Raw genomic sequence first — 24,160 nt, 5'->3', positions numbered from 1 at the left:
CAGAGAGTTAGAGTCAGCAAAGTGATGTTAAGGAGATGTTAAGGCATCTCCGTTGAGTCATCCTCACAGCACCGCAGACACACTCAGAATGATGCTTGGGAATGCTCCGGAAATAAACCACGCCTCCAGCGATAGAGACTGCCCCGCTGTAGGCGTGATAGCAGCATCAAATAGATTTAAATGTTAAAATAATTAAACTAAGTAGTTTTTAATATATATACATCAGTCCTTAATTAGTGAAAACTTTATATCCGTTTAAACATAAGATCAATTTGTACTTTTTAAATGATGTAGGCCTATACGATTTTATTTGCTTTTAGTCTTTAAAAAAAAAAAAAAAAAACAGCGTTGAAAAAGCGTTATTTGTTTTTAATTTATTAAGTTAATTACTCTAATCTACGACTAGTCTAAATTTAGACTATTGCCATGGATAGATCTTTTATTTTTGTCAAGCTTAATTTCTCAAGCTATGTCAATTAACACACACACACACACACACACACTTTCCTTCTGTCAAGTTTGTAAGTTTGTGTCGCGTTATCTAATAAATAAAACAGACATGTAATTAAAATTACTCGGTTTAACAATATAGCAGGAAAGAGATGTCATCTCAACCATCGAAACGTGAATGTGTCCGGCATCTGGTGTCTGTGTGATTACTGGCGCCTGTGTGACAAGTGTTTCTATCTCATCTAATTTACAATAGGTTTACTATAGTCTGTTATATTAATGGTTATATTAGAATACATTTTAAGGTTGTCAAAGTTAAAAACTGTATTAAGGTTGTCACTGTTAAAAACTAGACGAGTAATATTGAGAAGTGTAATGTAGATAATTCTGATCCTTCTATTGGTTGATTATTCGTCGATCTATTGGTAATGCCTCAGGGCTTCTGTAGGCGGATTGCATGCGCGCGCTTCTCTTCCTCATTCAATACAGACGAGTGAAGGCGAGAGCTGCGTCGAAAACGGCTGGAACCAAAACGACGCTGCTAGCTGCTGTTTGAGGGTTTCTGTGTGGAGGAAGGCGAAGGTGACGTTTACACAAAGCGTCAAAAATTGGCGCGACCTGCTACAGGAAACGCTGGTTGGGGATGATCCTGGGAGAAAGGAGTGTATGGAAGTGGGAGTTTGGAAAGAGGTCAACTAAAAATGGACAAGAGGGAGAAGGCAGCAGGTAGGCACAACTATGTTGAGAATGGGTCAGAGTGGACTGATATGGGTGATAGTGAGGGGGGTATGGATATAAGTCAAGATGGTAAAAAAAAAAAGAGGGACAAAAGAGGAAATAACGTTACTTTTGCTGGGATCAGTACAAAGAGGGCAAGGATTAATGAGGATTATGGGAAAGTAATAAACGATAATGGTATGGAAGGACTAGAGTTTAAAATCATATTGAGATTTGGTGAGGAGAGGGGAATTTTGTCAATAAGTCCGGTGAAATTAACAACTGTATTGAGAAACCAGATCGGGGATATTATAGTAGCCAAGGTTTTGAGAGATGGTAATCTAATGATCGGTTGTAAAAATGAAGAACAGAGAGAGCGGGCTGGAAGGATTAAAGAAATTGGGAGGTTTAAAGTAATAAGTACAAGTCAAATTGAAAAAGGAAACATGTGGAGTAAGGGAGTGATATGGGGGGTACCAGTCGGGGTTACAATGGAGGAAATCAAAGCAAATCTTAAAGGAGGATATCTAAAAGGTGTCCGAAGGATGCAGATAACTCGGGAGGGAGTGAGGAAGGACAGTGAGCTTGTGATTCTGGAGTTTGAGGAGGAAGTGCTCCCAAAGAATGTAACACTAGGTTTTTTGAGTTATAGTGTAAGAGAGTATGTTCCAAAGCCAATGAGGTGTTATAACTGTCAAAGGTTTGGACATACAGCGATAACATGTAAAGGAAGAAGAAGGTGTGCAAGATGTGGAGATGATCATGAGTATGGTCATTGTAATCACGAGCAACCAAAGTGTTGTAATTGTGGGGGTAGTCATAGTGTGGCTTACGGTGGATGTGAGGTGATGAAAAGGGAAATGGAAGTACAACGAGCTAAAATTCAAAATAAGATCTCATATGCAGAAGCTGTGAAAATGGTTAGTAAGAGTGATGAAAGAAACAGAGAGGAAAGACAAAAAACGTTAGATGGAGCGGAATTTCCTTATATGGGTCCTAAGTGCGCGCTCTTCTGCCGGAAGAGCGCGCTCCCGTATAGCAGAGCACTGAGAGGCTGAGCACAGCCTGATCAGAGCGAGAGCGTCGCGAAAAGTCACAAAAGAAGTGTGTTTTTGGTTGCCAGGGCAAGACAACCCTGCACAGATTACCAAAAGAGAAACAGCATTAAGGGACCAGTGGATGGAGTTTATTTTTACAGAGCATCAACGGAGTTGTGCAAGTGTTTGTGTTTGTTCCCTGCATTTCGGATTGCACATCGTTCATTTCTTAAGGATAATGCGGATAATGCAGTCCCAACGGAAAAGGGTCACGATCGTGTGTTGGAACCGCATGCAGTGAGTAAAACTGCTTCAAATATCTCTGTGTTGTTAACTTAGCTATCAGCCTGTAAGCACATCAAGTAAACAACATGCGATGTTGTCATCAAACTGCACTTTCCACATGTACAGCTTAAAAAAAAAAAAAAGACGACATAAAGTGGAACTTAGTCATTTTCCAAAACCGCTAAGCATATATATACAGTTTCAGTACATACCACATAGCATACCGCCTTGGCTGATCCTGCTCTTGTTAAATTTCAGCCTCTGGATCTGTGTCACAGCTTCCACATGCGCTCAACTCAAAAGCCTACTGGCGCTCGTGATTCTTTAGCTCCGCCCACACGTCACGCCTCTAGGCGCTCGTGTTTTTCCGGGAAAAATCGGTACAGACTATCTTTCTCTTATAAATATAATAAAAATAAAGACTTTTTGGAGTTATGAAGGATGCAGTACTACTCTATAGGTACTCAAGATTAACAGGATATTGAGTGAAAACGAGCATTTCACCCTCCCTTTAAATCTAAAACGGAGAGAATACAAATAATTGTAAAAGCAGCAGTTCATCACCTAGATATCAGGGAGTTGACATGGGAGGAGGTGAGGAATGAGCTAAACAGTCAAGCAAGCCAGGAGCAAGTAGGGACTGGATAGTATTAATAATGGTCCTCTTGCTACAATGGAATGCTAGGAGCTTGATGGCCAACGGACAGGAATTTAAAAAGTACATTGATGATCTTCCCAATAAACCAGACATTATTTGTGTACAGGAAACTTGGTTGAGACCAAATTTAGAATTCAGGATAGATGGATATGCCTCTGTAAGGTGTGATAGGGGGGATGGAGTAGGGGGAGGATGTGCTACATTTATTGGAAATGATATTTCATTCAGAGAAGTGAGTGTAGGGGGGAACGAACAAGAATATGTTAGTGTAGTGATATGGACAAATGAGGGAGAGTGTGTAATTATAAATTATTATAATCCATGTAGGAAATTAGAGTTGGGGCAGATAACACAAATAGTAGGGTTGGATGGTAATAAGGTGGTGGTATGTGGTGACTTTAATGCACATAGTACGTTATGGGGAGGAGTAAAAACAGATGTAAATGGTGTGGTTGTAGAAGAATTATTAGAAGAGAGAAACATGGTGTGTTTAAATGATGGGAGAGGGACTAGAATAGATGTACATACAGGGAATATCTCAGCATTAGATTTAACTTTAGTTTATAGGAATTTAGCGGGAATATGTGAGTGGGATCTATCTGAAGAATCATTGGTAGGTAGTGATCATTTTCCAGTATGGTGTAGTGTTTTATTGGAAATAAATTAGGATCAAAGGGAATTAGTGGGGAAATGGATATTTAGTAGCGCAAAATGGGAAAGATATAAATATACGTGTGAGATAGAAATGGATAAAATAGATCTTAATGAGGAAATAGAGGAGATTGATAAAAATATTAGAACAACAATACTACAAGTTGCTAAAGAATCGATATCTAAAAGCAAAGGGAAAATGCAAAGAAAGGCAGTTCCCTGGTGGACAGAGGAGTGTGGGAAAATAGTGAAAGAAAGGAATAAAGCACTCAGATTATTAAGAAAAACATAATTTTCATAATTTGATTAAATATAAAGAAACACAAGCAAAGGTTAGGAAAATTATACGAAAAGCAAAAAAGCAAAGCTGGCAGACTTTCTGTTACAAAATTGGTAGAGCAACACCTGTTGGAGATGTGTGGAACATGATTAAGAGTATGCGTGGAATTCGAAGTATCCAATATTGAAGATGGGGGAGGAAGCAGCAGTGTCTGACCAGGAGAAGGCAGAGATGATAGCGAAGGCATTTACTCTTATTCATAGTTCCGATAACTTAACGGAGGAGGGCAAGAGAGGAAGGACATTGACAAGATTAGCATATGGAGATTTACTTGAAAGAAGGGAGGATAGTAACAGTATAATGGATGCACCAATTACAATGGAAGAAATGAGAAGGGCAATAAAAAGATCTGGATTAACATCTCCGGGTAAAGATGATATCTGCTATGTAATGATAGAACATTTAGGTGTTTTAGCATCTACAAAGTTGCTGGGGTTTTATAATAAAGTATGGGATTTAGGGAAATTGCCAGCTGGGTGGAAAGAAGCAGTAATTATTCCTATCAGGAAACCAGGGAAAGATTTATCAAGCCCAATGAATTATAGACCAATAGCACTTACATCACATGTAGGAAAGATAATGGAAAGGATCATTACAGATAGATTATCTTTTTATATGGAAAGTAGAGGAATTTTATCACCTCATCAGAGTGGATTTATGAGGGGTAGAGGAACGATGGATCCTGTTATGTGTTTGGAAACAGAGATAAGGAAAGCTCAAGTTAATAAAGAATCTGTAATGGCAGTGTTCTTTGATGTAGATAAAGCCTACGATATGGTTTGGAAGGAGGGAGTAATGATAAAATTAAAAATGATAGGAATAGGAGGTAGGATATATAATTGGATTAAGGGATTCTTGGATGAGAGAAGTATACAAGTAAGAATTGGGACAGCTGTTTCAAGAAGATACATGGTAGAAAATGGTACTCCTCAGGGCAGTGTTATTAGCCCTATACTCTTTTCCATAATGATTAATGATGTTTTTTCACAAGTACAGGGGGATATCGGACAGTCACTGTTTGCTGATGATGGAGCCTTATGGAAAAGGGGAAGGAACATTAATCATATTAAAGGTAAAATACAAGAGGCAATTAATGTGGTGGAGAGATGGTCAATTGCATGGGTATTTAAGTTTGCAATTGGGAAAACCAAGACAGTATTTTTCACTAGAAACAGAGGGGTTGAAGCTCAGGTAAAGATGTATGGGCAAGAAATAGAGCAAGTAAAAGTTTTTAGGTTTTTGGGTATGTGGTTTGATGACAAGTTAACATGGAATGAATATATCAGAAGGGTAAATACCAAGTGTAAAAAGATACTAAATGTGATGAGATGCTTAACAGGGTCAGATTGGGGTCAAGTAGGCCTGCTAGTAAAAATGTGTATATTGCATTGATAAGATCAGTATTAGATTACGGGTGCATCACTTATGGATCGGCAGCAAAAACGTCATTAAAGAAGTTGGATGTGGTGCAAGCTCAAGCTTTAAGACTATGCTGTGGGGCTATGAAAACAACTCCTGTGGCTGCTCTTCAGGTTGAGATGGGGGAAATGTTTTCTTGTATACATTGTTCAAAAGCATTCAATACAGACGAGTGAAGGCGAGAGCTGCGTCATGTGTGTTTCTTAAACCTTACTTTTCCCCTTTTTAAGGGTACAACACCTGCATATCAGTTAGACATCAAGCTGCTGTAAAAACATCTAACAGGTTTTGAAAATGCTATATATATATATATATATATGTGTGTGTGATTTTTCAAACACAAATGCAAACAGGTCATACAAGCACACATACCTTGATTTTCCAAGCCTCAATATATATATATAGGCTATCGTTGGTTTTATTTTAATTACATTTCCTATTTTTATTCACAAGGTGATTTTTCAGAAACCAATGCAAACAGGTCATACAAACATGCGTACCTTGATTTTTTCAAGCCTCAATACACACACACACACACGCACACACACAAATATACAAAAAGTATAAATACACGTAAATATACCCAAACATGCAAATACAAGCACATGTACAAACAAGCTTGTAGAATATGACTTACAAACAATCACACACACACACATACTTTCCTTCTGCCGCGCTTGTGTCGTGTTATCTAGTAAATAAACCAGACATATGTAGTTAAAAGTATCCCCATTTAACAATATAGCAGGAAAATAAATATCTCAACTCAAGTTGTGCATCGAAACGTGACTGTGTCCGGCATCTGGAGTCTGTGTCATTTAACCACCAAAAACCCAGCCACTCATACATCCCAATGTTAGGATTAATATATAGGAATATAGGACAATTCAAATGTATTGTAATTACATTTATTTTTCAAGCATCAATGCAGGGCTCAACACACACACACACACACACACACACACACTTATGAGAGTTTTAATTTAAGACTTTGACTTATTGACTTTTGACTTATTAAGATCTTTGATTTCCAATGTAAGATGGAATAACTTTTAAACGCAAACGATTCGTAATACTTTGCGGGAGAAACGCTACACAGATATCATTGCATTGATTTTGGGTTTGTTAAAAATCTGTGCATTTCATACAATCGAAGTTAATTGCCGTATCTACCCCCGTCGAGATGAAAGGGCGTCTTAACGCACCAGGATATGTGATAAAGGCCAGACGGTGTCTGGCGCAGATCATGCCTGTAACAGATACATTCAGGCAAGTTGTAAAAATCATATACATAAATCAACGTGTATGAGAATTAAAGATTTATGTTATTAGGGTCTCCTCTACTGAAGTTTATTATATTTTAGAGGTGTTTTCAAGAGACACAGGGCTACCCAGCCTTTAAAAACTAAAAGTTTTGTCATACTCATTACCTGCAAATTATCTTCAAGCCGTGCTACGTTACAAATCCAACAATAAACGAAACAATGGCAGACAACTACCAGGGTGAGTTTTTTTATACAAATGATTTAAATATATTTTAAAGTGAATATTTGTTTAATGTGTCGTGGATGATTTCTAGGTGGTTTTGAGAATCAGGATTTCGATGAAGGTTTGGATCAGATCCTTGAAGAGTTATGTGAGTATTTTCCAATTTTATTTTATTAATTCAATGGCTAATAATAACATCAATAACTTTGCTATCATTCTTATAGTTGATGAGGACGTGTTGTTTGCCTGTTAAAAGATGTTAATAACGGTAAGCCTTTTTTTCACTAAGTTAAAAATGGAGGTTCACATAACATGCTTGTCAGATAAAAAATAATGATGAAATGTTTTTTTTTTGACAAACGAACAAGCTGTTGTCAACAATCAAGCGCTGGTAACTCCTCCAGAAAACATGCAACAAGAGGTTGTGATTAGTACCTGAATCACAACACGACCTAGGACACGTCACAAATCCCGCCCCCGCCGACGTTCTGGGTCCCGAAGGAGCTTCTCACAATCTCCCAGGTGTTTCAAGCGGTCGCACCGAAGCTAGTGTTACGTGTAGGCCGCGACACTCCCAGGGTGAGGGGGTAAAATGTTTGAGGTTACCGGAGTGGGGAGCGGACGATGTACCAACCACCAGTCGTTTAAAGACTTCGGAGAATAACGGTATGTATTAAAGCAGAAAAACTTGTTTTTACGTTTTATGTTTTGCGTTTTATTCAACAAAATAATAATAAAACCTTTATCTACATTTACAGAGCACGGATATGACGAAGGAGGACTAACAGCCTGGACCGATTCTATGGTGAGCGCCGGGATCGTGCATCTTTTAACGATTCGGCAAGCGAGGAGGAGACGGAAGAGTCACCTAACGAAGACCCTCAAGAGCTGTTCCGTGAACGTGATTTAAATAGAAGGCTTGATTATGATATGCTTCGCCGTGTTAATCGACGGTTTGACACACTTTTCGAATTGAGCTGTCAAGCATTGTCCTATTATGTAGAAGAGATCGTCGGTAATGCACAAAGTGATGTGGGGCCTGTACCATGATGGCAGCTGAACAAATTCAGAGTTACAGGATTAGTTTTGAGTTGACAAAACCAAACCTCTCCAATCCGGCTTTGTTGGTACCATGATGCTGTTCATCAACTTTCTTTGTCAATTCAGGCTTTGATCCTGATTTTGTGGAGCGCGTGCACATGAATGCGTATCACTGGCGAACAGCCAATCACGAGCCTTGCAACACAAAGCAAGTTTGATTTACTTCTCGCGAGAGACCCAGCGAGATTCAAAACTAAAGGTTAAAGGTTTTGCTAAAGGTTAAGAGATTGAAGAATATGACAAATTTAAATGTCATATGAAAAATGAAGGAGGACTAATAAAATAAATGATCTTGCTCCATCAGTGTAGTCACAAGTGGAACTTGTTAACTTAGTTTATAAATTTGAAAATATATAGTGATAGAGACTCGAACATGTAAGGTCAGATTTGTAATTTTTAAAATAGTGCAATCTTTTGATACTACAGCTAATTTATATTACATGATCTGTATACATTAATATTTATTTAAAAAAAATTTTATGCTTGTGTGTAAGAGATAAATAATAATATGAATCACAATAATTATATAAATCATAAAATGACTCCGTTATTATCATTAAAGCCAGACTTTTTTTTAATTTATTTTTTTTAAGCATAAGTGACCTTTAATTTGGAGCAAGATAAACTGGAGTGACTTTGTGTCAGACATGTGTCACTTCTCTCATATCTGATTGGTTCACCGTCAGATTGAAATCTCTAACCCAGAACATAACCTGCCCGGAGCAGGTTAGCCGTGCAGCGTAAGATACCATGGCAACAAACACAGATTAAAGCCAAGCTACTTTCATAGTACCTAAAACCCAGGGTTGGCGGAAACTAAGCTGAAACATAGCTGGCTAGCCACCTAATCCAGCTTCATGGTACATGCCCGTTGTGGCGATTTTGAGGAACATCATAGAGTGTCAACAACAGCTCAACGAATCCTTGCGTCACGCGGCTGAATTTTGGAGAAGTTGCCACGAACAGCTATATGGTGAATTTCGACAGTTTCAACAGCGCATGAGCGGGGTACCGGGAGAAATCCATCAGGTACAAGTTGAACAAAATGTATCTGTTAATGCTCTTACTCTGATCATGGAACGTTTAAATCTAATGCAAAGAATGTTAGCAGATTTGTACCAGCGTGATCGCCCTTGATATGTATTGTATTGTTGTTTTTTATTATTATTATTTTTTTTTATTTTTTTTTTTGGCTTCGATTCGTTATTACCACCAAATATTTCTTACATTATTGTTTGTTATTTCTTACATGTTTTATTGTTTTGTTCTTGGTAGTGAATTATCATTAGCTTCTTTCATTTATTAATATTGTCTGTTATACCGTATTGCATGTTATTGTCTCCCATATTAGGCGTCGTTTTACTTGCGGAGAAAAGGTGTTTTGAATTTATACCTGCTGTATGTTTCTGTTTTGTCATCTATATCGCATTGTGAATCGGTGTTGGTGTTTTCAGGAGTGTGCACGCTTGTTTTTAAAATTTAAAAAAGGTGTGTTTTTCGATTTAAAATAAATAAAAAATAATAATTCAAAATGAGTAGTAAAAGATGTCACGATGATTTACATACCCACACTTCAGAAGATGATCAGAGACCATTAAGGCCCAGATATGATTTTCAAAACAATACACAACAGTTACATGAAATTATTAACAATCATTTACAGATGTTACCGCCTAATCCTCTTAACATGATAGATTACACAAACTTATAGACGAACAACACGAATGGTTGGGTGCCGCTATAGACAGCGATCAGGTCGGTGCAGGCCCTTCTAATAACGATCCCTCGGGTTACGATCCCACAGCTCCAGATATGGGTCTCAGTCAGCCTTACATAGATAGACTAGTGAGAGAAGGAGGTAGTGTGGGTGATTTTACGATTGTCTCAAGACCTCGATTTAATGGTTTAGAAATTCGCAGAACTATACATTTTCGTGAAATAGCGACAGATGATTTTGCAGCGTATAATATATTTTTACATGATATTTTGAACGAGATTGTTACGCTTTACAGATTATTAGCTGGCGAGGTTTTTTTTTTAACATCTCTCTGCAAGGTGCAAGTCTACCCACAGCTATTAATGCCGTTCTAACGCCTGATAACAATCACGACGTTAATCTATTTGTAGACCAAATCGAACGAACCGTTCAAAGCAATACGGATCTGAGTTTTGATACCGCTTTAGAGTTATGTGTCTCTGTAGCGCGAAACAAACAAGGTGGTGGTCGTAGGAAGTTGGCAGACCTGGCACATAATCAGATCATACAGAAAAATAGAATGCATTTGTTTGCTCCCAAAAATTTCGCAGACAATATGTGTTTTAGCATGTGCATAGCTCACATTCTAAATCCACAGTGTACCGATGCAGAATTGATGACATTAGCCAGAAATATACATACCGATCTGGGTTACGATCCACAAGATAAAATTGTGTTGCATGATGTTTCTAAATTTGAAGCCTTTCTAGACCTGAAAATAGTTATCGTTCACAGATCGGATTCAGGTAAATTGGACGTGTATAAAAATACGGATGAGCCCCATCACAAGATGTTGCATTTGTACCTGCATGAAGATAATTTTTATTGGATAAAAATCTGAAAGGCTTCTTAGGTTACGCGTATGTTTGTGAGTACTGCTATCAAGGGTTTAATGATCGTAGTGTACATTATTGCAAATTTACATGTAATGTGTGCATGAACATGTCTTGCTACACGCATCCCAAGAAATCGGTACAATGCAATGATTGTTTGAGATACTGTAGATCTGATTTCTGTTATGAAATGCATAAACAAACACAAAGTGACGGATCAAAGTCTCAGTGTGATAGCATAAAATACTGTGATAAATGTTACAGACAGTACAGAACAAAATGGTCGGGTGATAAGCTATTATTGCACAAATGTGCACCATCCAGATGTGCGCATTGCACCGAAGTTCTCATGGGTGAAGATCAGCACTGTTGCTATATTCAACCAGCCAAGCCTAGAGAACATAGCCAAGACTATATTTATTTTGACTTTGAAACAATGTATGGAAACGGCCGCCATAAGGCAAATTATATTTGTGCATCAACGCAAGCTGGGGATGAGTTTTCAGAGGAAGGGGTAGATTGTGTGGATCAGATGATCAAGCATTTCAGACGACCGAAATTTGAGGGTTTCACATTTATCGCACACAATTCTTCAGGTTTCGACTCTTTTATATTGCTAGAGTATTTTACTAGTCAGGGATTAACTCCAAAAATCATACTCCAAGGCTGCAGACTTGTTTACATGTACGACCAAGCCTTTAAACAGAGATACATCGACATCTATAGCTTCTTGCCCATGAAATTGTCAAAAATGACCTCTGCTTTAAACCTAAACACCAGCGAAAAAGGGTACTTTCGGGTGTATAACATTAGCCGGGTGTGCTATGAAAGTGTTCAAAACGCTTTTTTTAACCAAAGACACAATTGCCTTAACGCACAAAAATGCTTACATCAATCAGTACAAATCTTACTCAAACCCTTCCATACAATGGTTGGAATACATTAAAGCAAGCAGAAACGTCGATGTTCATCACGCTTTAAATTATGGCGAAGCCAAATTTGGACCGTATCATGTGGACGGCTATTATGAGGCTGATAATGGAGATAAAATAGCTTTGGAATTTCTTGGATGTTTCTGGCACGGGCATTGTTTTCGTTTTAATCCTAACGATTTGAATCCGGTGTCAAAAACACCTTTTGGCCTGCTCAGAAGATAATCTGACAATAAACTGAAAGTTTTGAGTGATACCTATAATCTCAAAGTGCACAATATTTGGGAATGTCAGTGGGAGGCTGCTAAACAAAACAATCCCAATGTCATTGCATGTATGAGTAATTATAATGCCCCAGCGAGACTGAATCCTAGAGAAGCACTTTACGGAGGTCGCACAAACGCACTCCACTTGTACCACGAGACCACCGAGGATGAACGCGTCTCATATATGGATTTCACATCTCTATATCCGTACGTACAATCATGTAAAACCTACCCTATCGGGCATCCTGAGATCATTTTAAATGATTTTGAACCGGTCAAATCTTATTTCGGTCTCATTCGGTCTCATGACTGGTGCCCTTGAGCAAGGCATCGAACCCCCAACTGCTCCCCGGGCGCCGCAGCATAAATGGCTGCCCACTGCTCCGGGTGTGTGCTCACAGTGTGTGTGTGTTCACTGCTCTGTGTGTGTGCATTTCGGATGGGTTAAATGCAGAGCACAAATTCTGAGTATGGGTCACCATACTTGGCTGAATGTCACTTCACTTTTCACTTTAAATGCAGTGTACTGCCCCCACGTAAACTACTGCATCCAATATTACCTGTCAAATCATCTCAGGGGAAACTACTATTTGCGCTGTGAAAAAATATTGCTTATTACTTATAAAGCCCTGAATGGTTTAGCACCTCAGTATTTGAATGAGCTCCTTTTACATTATACTCCTCTACGTAAAGCTATGTTCTCAAAACTCAGGCAATTTGATAATACCTAGAATATCAAAATCAACTGCGGGTGGCAGATCCTTTTCCTATTTGGTGCCTAAACTCTGGAATAACCTACCTAACATTGTTCGGGAGACAGACATCTAGATTAAAGACCCATCTCTTTAACCTGGCTTACACATAACATACTAATATGCTTTTAATATCAAAATCCGTTAAAGGATTTTTAGGCTGCATTAATTAGGTAAACCGGAACCGGAAACACTTCACATAACACCCTATGTACTTGCTACATCATTAGAAGAATGGCATCTATGCTAATATTTGTCTGTTTCTCTCTTGTTCCGAGGTCACCGTGGCCAGCAGATTCAGTCTGTATCCAGATCAGAGGGTCACTGCAGTCACCTGGATCCAGTACGTATCCAGACATGATGGTGGATCAGCACCTAGAAAGGACCTCTACTGCCCTGAAAGACAGCGGAGACCAGGACAAGTAGAGCCCCAGATACAGTTCCCCTGTAAAGACCTTGTCTCAGAGGAGCACCAGGACAAGACCACAGGAAACAGATGATTCTTCTGCACAATCTGACTCTGCTGCAGCCTGGAATTGAACTACTGGTTTCGTCTGGTCAGATGAGAACTGGCCCCCCAACTGAGCCTGGTTTCTCCCAAGGTTTTTTTCTCCATTCTGTCAACGATGGAGTTTCGGTTCCTTGCCGCTGTCGCCTCTGGCTTGCTTAGTTGGGGTCACTTCATCTACAGTGATATCATTAACTCGATTGCAAATAAATCCACAGACACTATTTAAACTGAACAGAGATGACATAACTGAATTCAATGATGAACTGCCTTTAACTATCATTTCGCATTATTGAGACTGTGTTCCAAATGAATGTTGTTCAGTGCTTTGATGCAATGTATTTTGTTTAAAGCGCTATATAAATAAAGGTGATTGATTGATTGATTGATTGACTGTGTCTTACCTGTGCTGAGGCACAGTATCAGGGTAAGTGTCAGCACAGTGATGATGAAAGAGTCATTTCAGGAGTTTGGACCTCTGTCGAGCTCTCCTCGAATTGAGGAAGTCTGGCATTTTCCGCAGACATCAGACACTTTATTCAGCGGTTATGTTAAGACGTTTCTCAAATTCAAACAAGAGGCTTCAGGATTTCCATCATACGTAGTGACAGATGCTGAAAAGGAGTCTTGCGTCAGAGATTATTTTGAGAAGGAGGGAGTTCAGCTCAACCTTGACAAAATAGCACTTAACCCCGCACGCAGATCTATAAATAAATATTTATTGAACTCGCTTTGGGGTAGATTTGGTCTTAGGTGTAATCAAGCTTACAGCAGAGCTTTTAACAGACCCTGAAGATTTCGCCCGCTATATCTGTGGAAACGGTTGCATCATTAAACACTTCTCATTTGTGTCGGACACTGTGGCTTTAGTTCAATGGTGCTATGCCGATGAAGACCCCGCCCCGCGAGTGATGTTAATGTGTTCATCGCTGCATTTACCATGGCTTACGGGCGTCTGGAGTTATATGAGCTCATGGATCAGTTAGGACCCCGTGTTTTTTACGTAGATACAGACAGCGTTATCTTTGTATCGAAAGATGGAGATTGGGTACCTAAAATAGGTGCATATCTTGGTGAGTTGACGGATGAACTTGATGATGGAGATTTCATAAGGACTTTTGCGTCAATGGGACCGAAAACATGTCTTTATAACCACAAAAAATAAAGTAACTCTTAAAGCTAAAGGGATCACGCTGCATTCTGCTAATGCGAAAATTGTAACTCTAGAAAGCATGATATGTCTGATACAGGGTTATGTAACATCACGTGACACTAGCCACCTGCTCACGCGCACAGAGACCATTGTGCGGAATAAAAAGAAGTTCACTCTGCATAATAGATCAGTTTTGAAAAAATTCAAGTGGTTTATGAAAAATGCGTGCTACTTCCTGATTACACCACACTTCCTTATGGCTACTAAGGGTATTTCTAACACACAAAATGTGTATGTTGAAGAGGATTTTGACTTTCGTTTGCAATATCCTTTCGCAGCCTTAGTCTCTGGGCCATCAGGAAGCGGAAAAACTGTTTTTGTAAAGAATTTATTGCGTAATGCATAAAATGTTGATCAATGTAAAAACTGGCAGGATTGTATTTTATACAGTTGTTGGCAACCTTTGTATGATGAACTGTTGTCATTGTATGATATAAAAATTATTGAAGGTATTCCAAACTCTTTAACCGATGAAACTTTAATAAAGCCTACTGTCAATGTACTTATTATCTGTGACGACCTGGTGTGTGAGGCATTTTCAAACGATGAACTCTCGCGAGCTTTCACACAATACGTGCATCATATACCGTTTTCTATCATATTGATAAACCAGAATCTGTTTTTTCACGGTAAAACCAGTAGGACTATTGCACTCAATACTCACTACCTTATTTTGTACAAGAGTCCGAGAGACTCGATGCAAATAATGACCTTAAGACGCCAGATTTACCCTGGAAATACAAAATTCTTTATGGAGTGTTATAAGGATGCTACCTAACAAAGACCCTCAAGAGCGGTTCCGTGAACGTGATTTAAATAGAAGGCTTGATTATGATATGCTTCGCCGTGTTAATCGATAGTTTGACACACTTTTCGATTTGAGCGGTCAAGCATTGTCCTTTCGGGGTGCAGAAGAGATCGTCGGTAATGCACAAAGTGATGTGGTGGCGATTTTGAGGAACATCATAGAGTGTCAACAACAGCTCTGTTGTTTTCAGATCAACAGGTGGTGTATGTACAGAAAAGAAAATGAGTGATAGGCTCTGTAAAAACGTACCTCTTTTAAAACTATTATATAAGGCTTCACAGAGACAACGCCGTGTTATTTTACAGTCAGCGTCAGATCAGCTGATTCTATCCCTGTGTGAGATAGCTCTTAATGTACTTCACGGCAACATACCTCTAAACACCAACCAGTTCCGGAGGTTAAAAAAGAAAAAACAGGAGATCAAATACGCAGCTAGTAAAAAGATTAACATCAAAAGTAAAAAGCGGTTGATTAATCAACGAGGTGGTTTTCTTGTACCTCTGTTAAGTGTGGCAATACCATTTATCACTAGTTTAATAACCTCCAGACAGCATTAGGAATGGAAAATGCCGAAAAACTTTACCTAATCCCTCATAATCAGATGAATAAATTAAGAACTGCAGGTGCTTGTGAGACAATTCAACAAACAGTGGAGAACGATTTAGATACAGCTATAAGAAACGTATTGCAGAGGAGTGATTTAGATTCACATGGCAAGGCTAAACTTTATTCCAGCGTCTTACAGAGGTTTTTAACTATAGTAAAACAAGGTGATTTGGAGAGTAGTATTTTAACTCTTTCACTACCGAAAACGGACGCTATTCACCCCGATGAACCTGCTATTACACCTGCTAATACACCTGCTACTGCACCTGCCATTGCGCCTGTTAGTGCACCTGCTGCTGCACCGTCGCATGATGAAAGCGAGGATCAGATTGTCAATGAAATCTTAAACAATGTGCCGCAAAGAAGTTTAAAAAACATCAAACTCATTCTGAATAAAATGTCTAATGCCAAACAAGTATCGTCATGGACAACTTCTGGGGAGTTTGTATATAAAGGGAATGTAATCGTAGGTTCACACATGTTGGATTTGGCTAAAAGTATAACGGCACCTCACACGCTCCGTAATGAATACAGACCGCGCGGTTGGTATGAATTTCTGGATGCTTTTGCAACTTTAAATATACCATTTTCCACTATCACGAATCAGCAGGTTAAACGCACGGTTGAAACCCTTAAAAGGAAATCGCCTAACCCCATGAAAAAAGGCGGTCGTAAAAAGCACACGTCAAAGACTATGCCACAATCTACTGCCACTGCTGGACAGTTGTTTAATTCACCTTCAATCGATACTACTGCCTGGTTATCTTTATAATTGTTTTTTTTTGTGTGTGTGTAAATATGTTTTTGAAATAATTGTGTTGTGTTATGTATTAGGTTTTGATGTTAATAAAAAAGATGAAAAAAAGAGGTCTGTCTATACGTTGTCTTTATTTATACAGTACAAACATATTGTTGATACATTAAAGATTACATACCATTTTTATTTATTAAACATAAAATAATAACACAGTTCTAGGCGCACTACAGACACCTTTTACAATTTTGTACACACTTAATATAATTAAATGTATCACAGAGAGAAGGTTTCAGTCTCTTTACAAATCGTGCAACCATATTATCATTTTTAATCAGATCATCATGGTACAGTTTAACAACATTTTCATAATCATAACCCTTTGACATGTGATACAGAAAAAACACACAATGTTGTCCGCAAGTATCTGATGTGAAGTCTTGAACCTGTTTGTTAGTGTATTGTACACAGATAGAGTTGTTTTTTAAAAAGGTTTGTAAAGTCTTTGGAAAACGGGGATCTTTTGGAGATCCTCGAAAGGTATCAAAAAAGCAGCTCACGCCATCCTTGGTTATGTAAATTGCTAACCAATGCAACCCCGGTTTTGTGGAGGGGTCCGAGTTAAGAATAAGCATAGACGGATATGCTTTACCGTCAATTTGGGTAGATAATCGCTGGGAAGCACTCCTAAAAAACTTGTATTGTGATCAAATTTTATCCATAACAGACGTTAGTTGAACCGTATTCATTTTCCTTCCTCCTCATAATAATCCACTAACACCTGTCTTCGATTGGATATTTCAACAATTGAATCAAAAGTCGCATATACGATAATGGTTATGGATTGTCTGAGAGGTTGTCTGAATCGTGCTTCTAGTCTAATATTTCCTGATTTAATTAGTGAAACATGATTCGAACAATCTTCATCAGGGGTCAAATTAAATGCGTAGACCGTGTATCTGTTTAGAAAATCCTGACGATCTATTACAAGAGGTTGATTTTTAAGATGTCTTCCGGTAGCCGTCACAAGTTGATAAAAGTTCCTAACGGCTGATCCGCTCTCATATTCCAGTTGAAACGGTTTGGACGGAATTTGGACGCCGTCTTGATATAAAGCCAAAAACTCCAGGTTAAAATGTTTAAAAGCAAAGGGTTTTTTTATCATACGCCCCTGAAAAGGCTGAATTGCTAAAATGATTGATTTTGGTAGTGTCCCGAGAAAAAGATTTTCTTGATAAGATACGCACGAACCAGTTGGGATAGAAAAATTCTTCACACACACATGGTCTATGGGGTATTCAGCAGTAGTGTCTAGAAGCGTCTGAGAATGCCTCAACCGGACGCCTGGTGAAACAGTAACTTTTTTGACAAAAAGAGATGCTGACACAATATTGAGTTTATATTATATTATATTCACGCATTAGACAGAACTCATCTTTAGCTCTTGTCATTCTTATTTTTATATCTACACCATTCAACATTAATTTTTCTTGAAAGAAAATGTCACTATGAATGGGGGCTAGTAATTATATCACATTGCAACTCTCTTCATTAACCCCGTATTTTCTCCAGCAGGGTCAGTGGCATCCATGTGACCCGGTGTATCTTTGTAGAACAAACCGGCTGAAAAGACACTTTCGAGTGTATCTTTTCCAAAATTAATCAGAGCTTCAATCAAACATCTGTAGGGGTAGGTACTGGAACTCTGGGTTATTAAACGATCCCCCAGAGAGATATCCACCTGTGAGAATATACATGCTCCCGGATAGTTTATTAAACCGACAGGCGATCCGTCTGGTATATTAGAACCGTCGTGTCGGTTATTTTGAGTCTAGTGTATAAAAGAGTGTTATTAAGATCCAAATAATCCTCTCCCGTGCCAGCGATAAAAAATTCTAATGGTGATGAATCGGTTATTGTGGATAGCGGTGGTATTTCGACGTAAGTATTTTTTTCAATGGACGTCTGTGTCATGGGGATCGTAAATAAGTCTAACTCTGATTTAATTCACTCCTTGGACATGCGATGGAATAAAGCCATGATTAGAAAATAGTGTTCAGAAGTATTTTGGTACGGACGGTTTTCTTTACACGTTTAGTGCGGGGATTCCGGTTACGTTTTGGGGCCGCGCGCTTGTTACTGCGACATTTAGCTTTCTTCACACGGCCACTCCCCCTACGTAGACGCTCACCCGGTGGTTTAAAAGAACCTTGTGACATCATCATTAACCCGTTGCCACTTTGTCCATTATTATTATTATTATTATTATTGTTGTTATACAATCTTGATAGAGCGCTGGTCACAACATCGCTAGCTATATTTCTAGCAGCAGTTTTTAGATGTGGTTTTACTATACTAAAACCTCTTTTCAACAGCGGTAGTGCCGTCCTAAAAAGAGATTTGAAGATGCCACCTATGCCTGCTCCGTACATAACAGGACCACCTGCGTATCCTGGTAACCCGTTACCCGCCTGGTTCCTGTAGTATGTAACATATCGCTTGGGGTCCATAGTTGCATAATAGTTTTGCTAAAACTAAAACTTATTTCACTGCTCTGAAGTGAAGTTTAGCCACAACTTTACCATAAGTGAAACGCACGTGTTTGTTCTGATCGTCTTTAACCTCAATGCAGATATCTGTAATATTAGATTTATTCACAGGTACGTAATGCGGCTTGTCGAATCTAACACTGACGCTGTCATTAGATGTACCGTCTATATGTACAGTTCTCAGTAGCGGTACATACGAATCACCTACTGGTTGATATACGATCATATCACTGTATATGTACATGCTATAAAATGCACCTCTTATGTCAGCTTGATGCGGTGCGTATGTGACGACAGGTGCACCGTCAGAACTATTTTCGGGTTGCTGCTTTGCAGTTCCTAGAGACACACCAGAATTTAATCCTAGAATAATAGCCAACTTCCCATCAAATATCAAAGATGTGTTTGTCGGTGCTTTTAGAAATATCCAGTTTTTTATGTGATCGTAACCAAGTGTGACTTTTGGTGGAAGGTTGGCGTTGATTTCTCTAACCAGAAATAGTACATCTTCATAATAACCCGGTTTTAACGTATTGCACACTTTAGATACATTTTGTAGATTTTTTTCTTTAATGTAGATAATCACATCACTGTCCTCTTTGTAATGTCTCTCATCATATCCCTAAAATCTTTTCTATTTTAAACGATTTGTTTTGGTTCACAATGATCTTTTGTAATTCCTTTTCATAAAAGCAACTGTCGATAACATCACCATCATAATCTTGTAGTCTGTACACTGGAGGGTTTCGTGGTATACGAGCGGCTATAGTGAAATATTCCTCTGTGTAATTCTGTTCATAACCCTTCGAAAATACACCTCTAACTTGTGAAACTACATCTCCTATTTTATACTTAAAGATAGGTGTTCCTTTACGTAACTTTCCATACAGATTATTGAACACATCTGTCTCATTTTTTTTATTAATGTCCAACGGTCGCATTTTAATACTTTCGTGATAACTGGCGTTATATCCTTCTATAAGATCTTGTAAGATATTGTAGTAACGCTTTGAATTGATAGCCGTTAAAAAACTAGCCATAAATGATTTAATAGTGCGATTAAATCGCTCAACACAAGACACTTTCACATCACTTGACGTAGCAAAATGATGTATGTTATACTTTTTCATCAGTTGTTGGAAATGTTTGTTGAAAAATTCTGTACCTTTATCGGTCTGTAATTTTTGAGGTATACGGTTTAAATATGAGTTTTTCCAGACAGTTTGTGCTGCAGAGGTTACCCATGTCCCCACGGTTAATCAGAATCAGCATGTGTACTCTTCTTCCAGCTGTCAACAGTGTCGTAAATGGCCTGCTCACAAGTTTCATCCACAAGTTTCGTCCAGAGTTCTGCCAGACCTTCCACTATGTACATCTCATCTCTGAGCTCACAAAGAACGCCTTCGACAACCCCCTGAATTCTTTGCTGATGAGGTGTTAAACCAAACAGTTTCAAGGTTTGTGCCAGAATGAGTTTCAGATCAGGTTTACACAATTTATGTGAGAGTTGTTCAAAACATCCATGAAAATAGTACACAGGTGCCTCATAGAGACATGAATGTTGTGTTTGCGAAGGATGATCGACCTGACATCCGTAACAATCTTTCTTCAGCTGCTTGTCAACCAGATGTTCCAGAATTATGGCAACAACAGCTTTAATGATCTTATGTCCAATCACCCCGATGCAACCATCGACGGTGTCCGAGACGTTTGTAGAATTTGCTGTGCCAGATGGACCAGCGTGGGGAGGTGGCGGATTGTAATTTGCGAGGAAGGCGAGGTTATGGTATCCGAGATCTGTACAGAATTTGTTCAGCCAGGCGTCATTGTCCGTCGTTGACCACAGTGCAGATGCGTTGTCATCACATACAAAGTGTGGAGCTGGCAAAGTATTTTCTTGAGTCATGTTGGTGGTGGTGATGTCGCTCGAAGTCTATTTCCACAGAGGTCCCTGACGTGCGTATTTAATGATTTTAGATGGTAGGCGGGGCCACATGAACCCCTCTCCGGCTGGCCACACACGCTTAACATTGTCCAAAGGTTCGTGGAGGAAATTGGCCAGACACGGACCATGTTTTATCTTCCTCTGGGCCAGCATTAGCTGTTCCATAGCTAACTCAACACTCTTCTCAGGAGTTTTAGGTAATGATGTCGTAGCCATTGTTGCAGAATAGCTCTCCAATTTTTCCAATTCACAAAAAACACCTTTCGTATTTTACAACTAGGTACGGATAAATTAGCTTCAACAAAATCCTCTTTTTAAACACTTGCTACACCCAAATTGATGCTGCTATCACGCCTACAGCGGGGGCAGTCTCTAGCGCTGGAGGCGTGGTTTATTTCCGGAGCATTCCCAAGCATCATTCTGAGTGTGTCTGCTGTGCTGTGAGGATGACTCAACGGAGATGCCTTACACTTTGCTGTGAGATATTTTTTTCTTTCGTCTAACTCCCTGTCAGTAACACTCTCGATTTTTAAAATGGTAGTTAGTGGTAAAGTACAACATAGATTTGACAAGTATCTTGTCTGATGGATTTTATTTTAAATCAGCGTAATGCCTACCTTCTTTTTTTTACTTTTGTTTTAACTTTTTCTAACATTGTGACAAAACGCACACGCACAAAAGTTTTCTGGCTTGTATCCTTACTTTAAATTCATTTCTTTTTTCAGTTTGAGGTAAGGTACACATCCTATAAAAACTCTGTAACCTAGTTTTCTTTCTTTTCTAGCTGGTAACAAAACAACTTTTTAAATTGTAATGCTACAAGCTCTCACATCTTTTTCACGTGTTGCTTAACGAAACCATATCTGATAGTTTTTGACTTGTTTAGTTGTTTAGATAAATAACCCGTAACCTAGTTTTCTTTTTATTTCATTTCTTACAATTTTGACAACGTTTTACACTTTTCCAACTACGAAAACGATCGTTACATCGTTTCCATCTCGTATGTGTTTATAACGTTTTTCTTGAAATGTACTGTGTACTTAAAACCTTAATAAAAACTTCCCTTATACCATTTTCCTGATTTCACCCTTTTCAGAGTTTAAAAAAAGAACATAGATCCCAACACATTTTCCCCTCCCTCACCGAAATTCCTTCTTAGGTTCATAAGTTCATATTTAGGTCACCGGGGTGTACAGGGAGGGGAGGGGGTGTACAAACAGGTGTCCAGAACAGATGGCTTTTATGACCCTCATCAATCAAATTCTGAGAGGTAAGGTGCACTAGATCCTCTCTCCCAACACCTGGTGAATTTGAAACTACCCAAAAGTGTTTAAAAAGAAATAAAATAACCCAACAGACTCAGCCCAGCATTTTGGGTTAAAAAATAACCCAGCCGTTTTTAGAGTGTATATTCATCGATGGTAGCCTAATTGATTTAACCATGATCTGCGCAGCATTTTATACGTGCAGAGACATTTTATGTATATTAGAAAACTCATTCTAATTCATTCCCACTCTTCTTCGGTGATAACTTAACCCAACTCCGTGCTTCCTGTAATGAGAGCTGTCAATCAAGGTACAAGGATGTCCCTGTGTGAAAGTGACCAATCATAAGAGGGTAAGTGCCCTCCTTGGTTTCCGCCCCCAAATTGTCAAAAGTCATGTAGACTCGAGGGAGCAGAAATCAGCTGAGCGGGCAGAAATCCACTGCGTGAGCAAAACAGCACTCCGCGAGCAGAAGCCTGCTGCGCGTGAGCAGGATTCCACTGTACAAGCAGAGTTAACCTATGAGAGTATGCCAGGCGCTCACTCGCAGCTACATGTACACCTCTTGGTTGTTGAATTTGTGCACAAGTACTTTTATCATGCCAGCTGAAGGTTGATTTTTGCGCGTGTGAAATAACATAACATAATGTCTTATACACTCATAACTTTTGACTAAAAACCCAAAAGGCCATAGGATTAGGTCACCTTTGACAGTTTTAGCCTAATGAATCTTGACATTGTTATCCTTGAATATAGACATGGATACGACTTGCGGCTTGGTTGTTGAAATACAATGCTACACACTGCTTCAGTTAATGTTTAAAGAATTGTCGTCTGTAATAATAAAAACTCCATAATCATCGGGAAGAAGGAGGCGGGAACCGGCGGACAATCAAAATGAAACTTTAATAATTCAAAATAAACACAAAACAGCGCATCAGCCCCTCACGGATGACTGATGCGCACAAATGAAAACCAAAACACAACTAAAAGCCCAGGCCTGGTCCTCTCTCGTCTTTCACTGTCATCGCTCCAGTTTTATATCCTTCCATCTCCTCCATGGGACTCGAGACCGGTGGGTCGAGCAGGTGTCGCTCATCTCCAATCACTCCACCGGCCTCGCTCCTCGTTCCCATGGCCCTCGGCCCCGCCCCACTCGTCACCCTTGAGACTGTGCTCAACCCCCCGGGGGGGGACCACTCACGGGCACCTGCGGGAACCTGGGGGTAGGAGAAATGAGGCGAAAGAAAAGGAGATGGAAGGATGAGGAGCGAGAGAGGGGAGAGAGGAGAAAAAAAAAATTCGGTTCCCAGACGCACTGCCGCTTGGCCCTCCACCAGCTGGGTGATCTCCTCCGCGGTGCCTGGTGGTGGCACTGGACGGCCACCACCACCGAGCAGAAATCCACTGCGTGAGCTAAACAGCACTCTGCGAGCAGAAGCCCGCTGCGCGTGAGCAGGATTCCACTGTACAAGCAGAGTTAACCTATGAGAGTATGCCAGGCGCTCGCTCACAGCTACATGTACACCTCTTGGTTGTTGAATTTGTGCATAAGTACTTTTATCATGCCAGCTGAAGGTTGAATTTTGCGCGTGTGAAATAACATAATGTGCTCGTGAGCATGTCTTACACATAACTTTTGACTAAAAACCCAAAAGGCCATAGGATTAGATCACCTTTGACAGTTTTAGCCTAATGAATATTGACATTGTTATCCTCGAATATAGACATGGATACAACTTCGAGACTGTGCTCAACCCCCCCCCTCCCTCCAGGGGGGACCACTCACGGGGACCTGCGGGAACCTGGGGGTAGGAGAAATGAGG

The 24,160-nt window shown here is 39.4% G+C and overlaps 1 protein-coding gene across 40 annotated transcripts in view; it reads right to left on the bottom strand.

The window, feature by feature from the left end:
* Positions 1 to 24,160, bottom strand: part of LOC127958675 (rho guanine nucleotide exchange factor 15-like) — a 115,545-nt gene that overhangs the window by 30,218 nt on the left and 61,167 nt on the right. The gene's annotated exons all lie outside the window — the stretch shown is intronic.

This window comes from Carassius gibelio, chromosome B5, assembly GCF_023724105.1.
Source record: "Carassius gibelio isolate Cgi1373 ecotype wild population from Czech Republic chromosome B5, carGib1.2-hapl.c, whole genome shotgun sequence".
Lineage (NCBI taxonomy): Eukaryota > Metazoa > Chordata > Actinopteri > Cypriniformes > Cyprinidae > Carassius > Carassius gibelio.
Note: the sequence above shows the minus strand (reverse complement) of the source record. Positions and strands in the feature narration are given on the sequence as shown.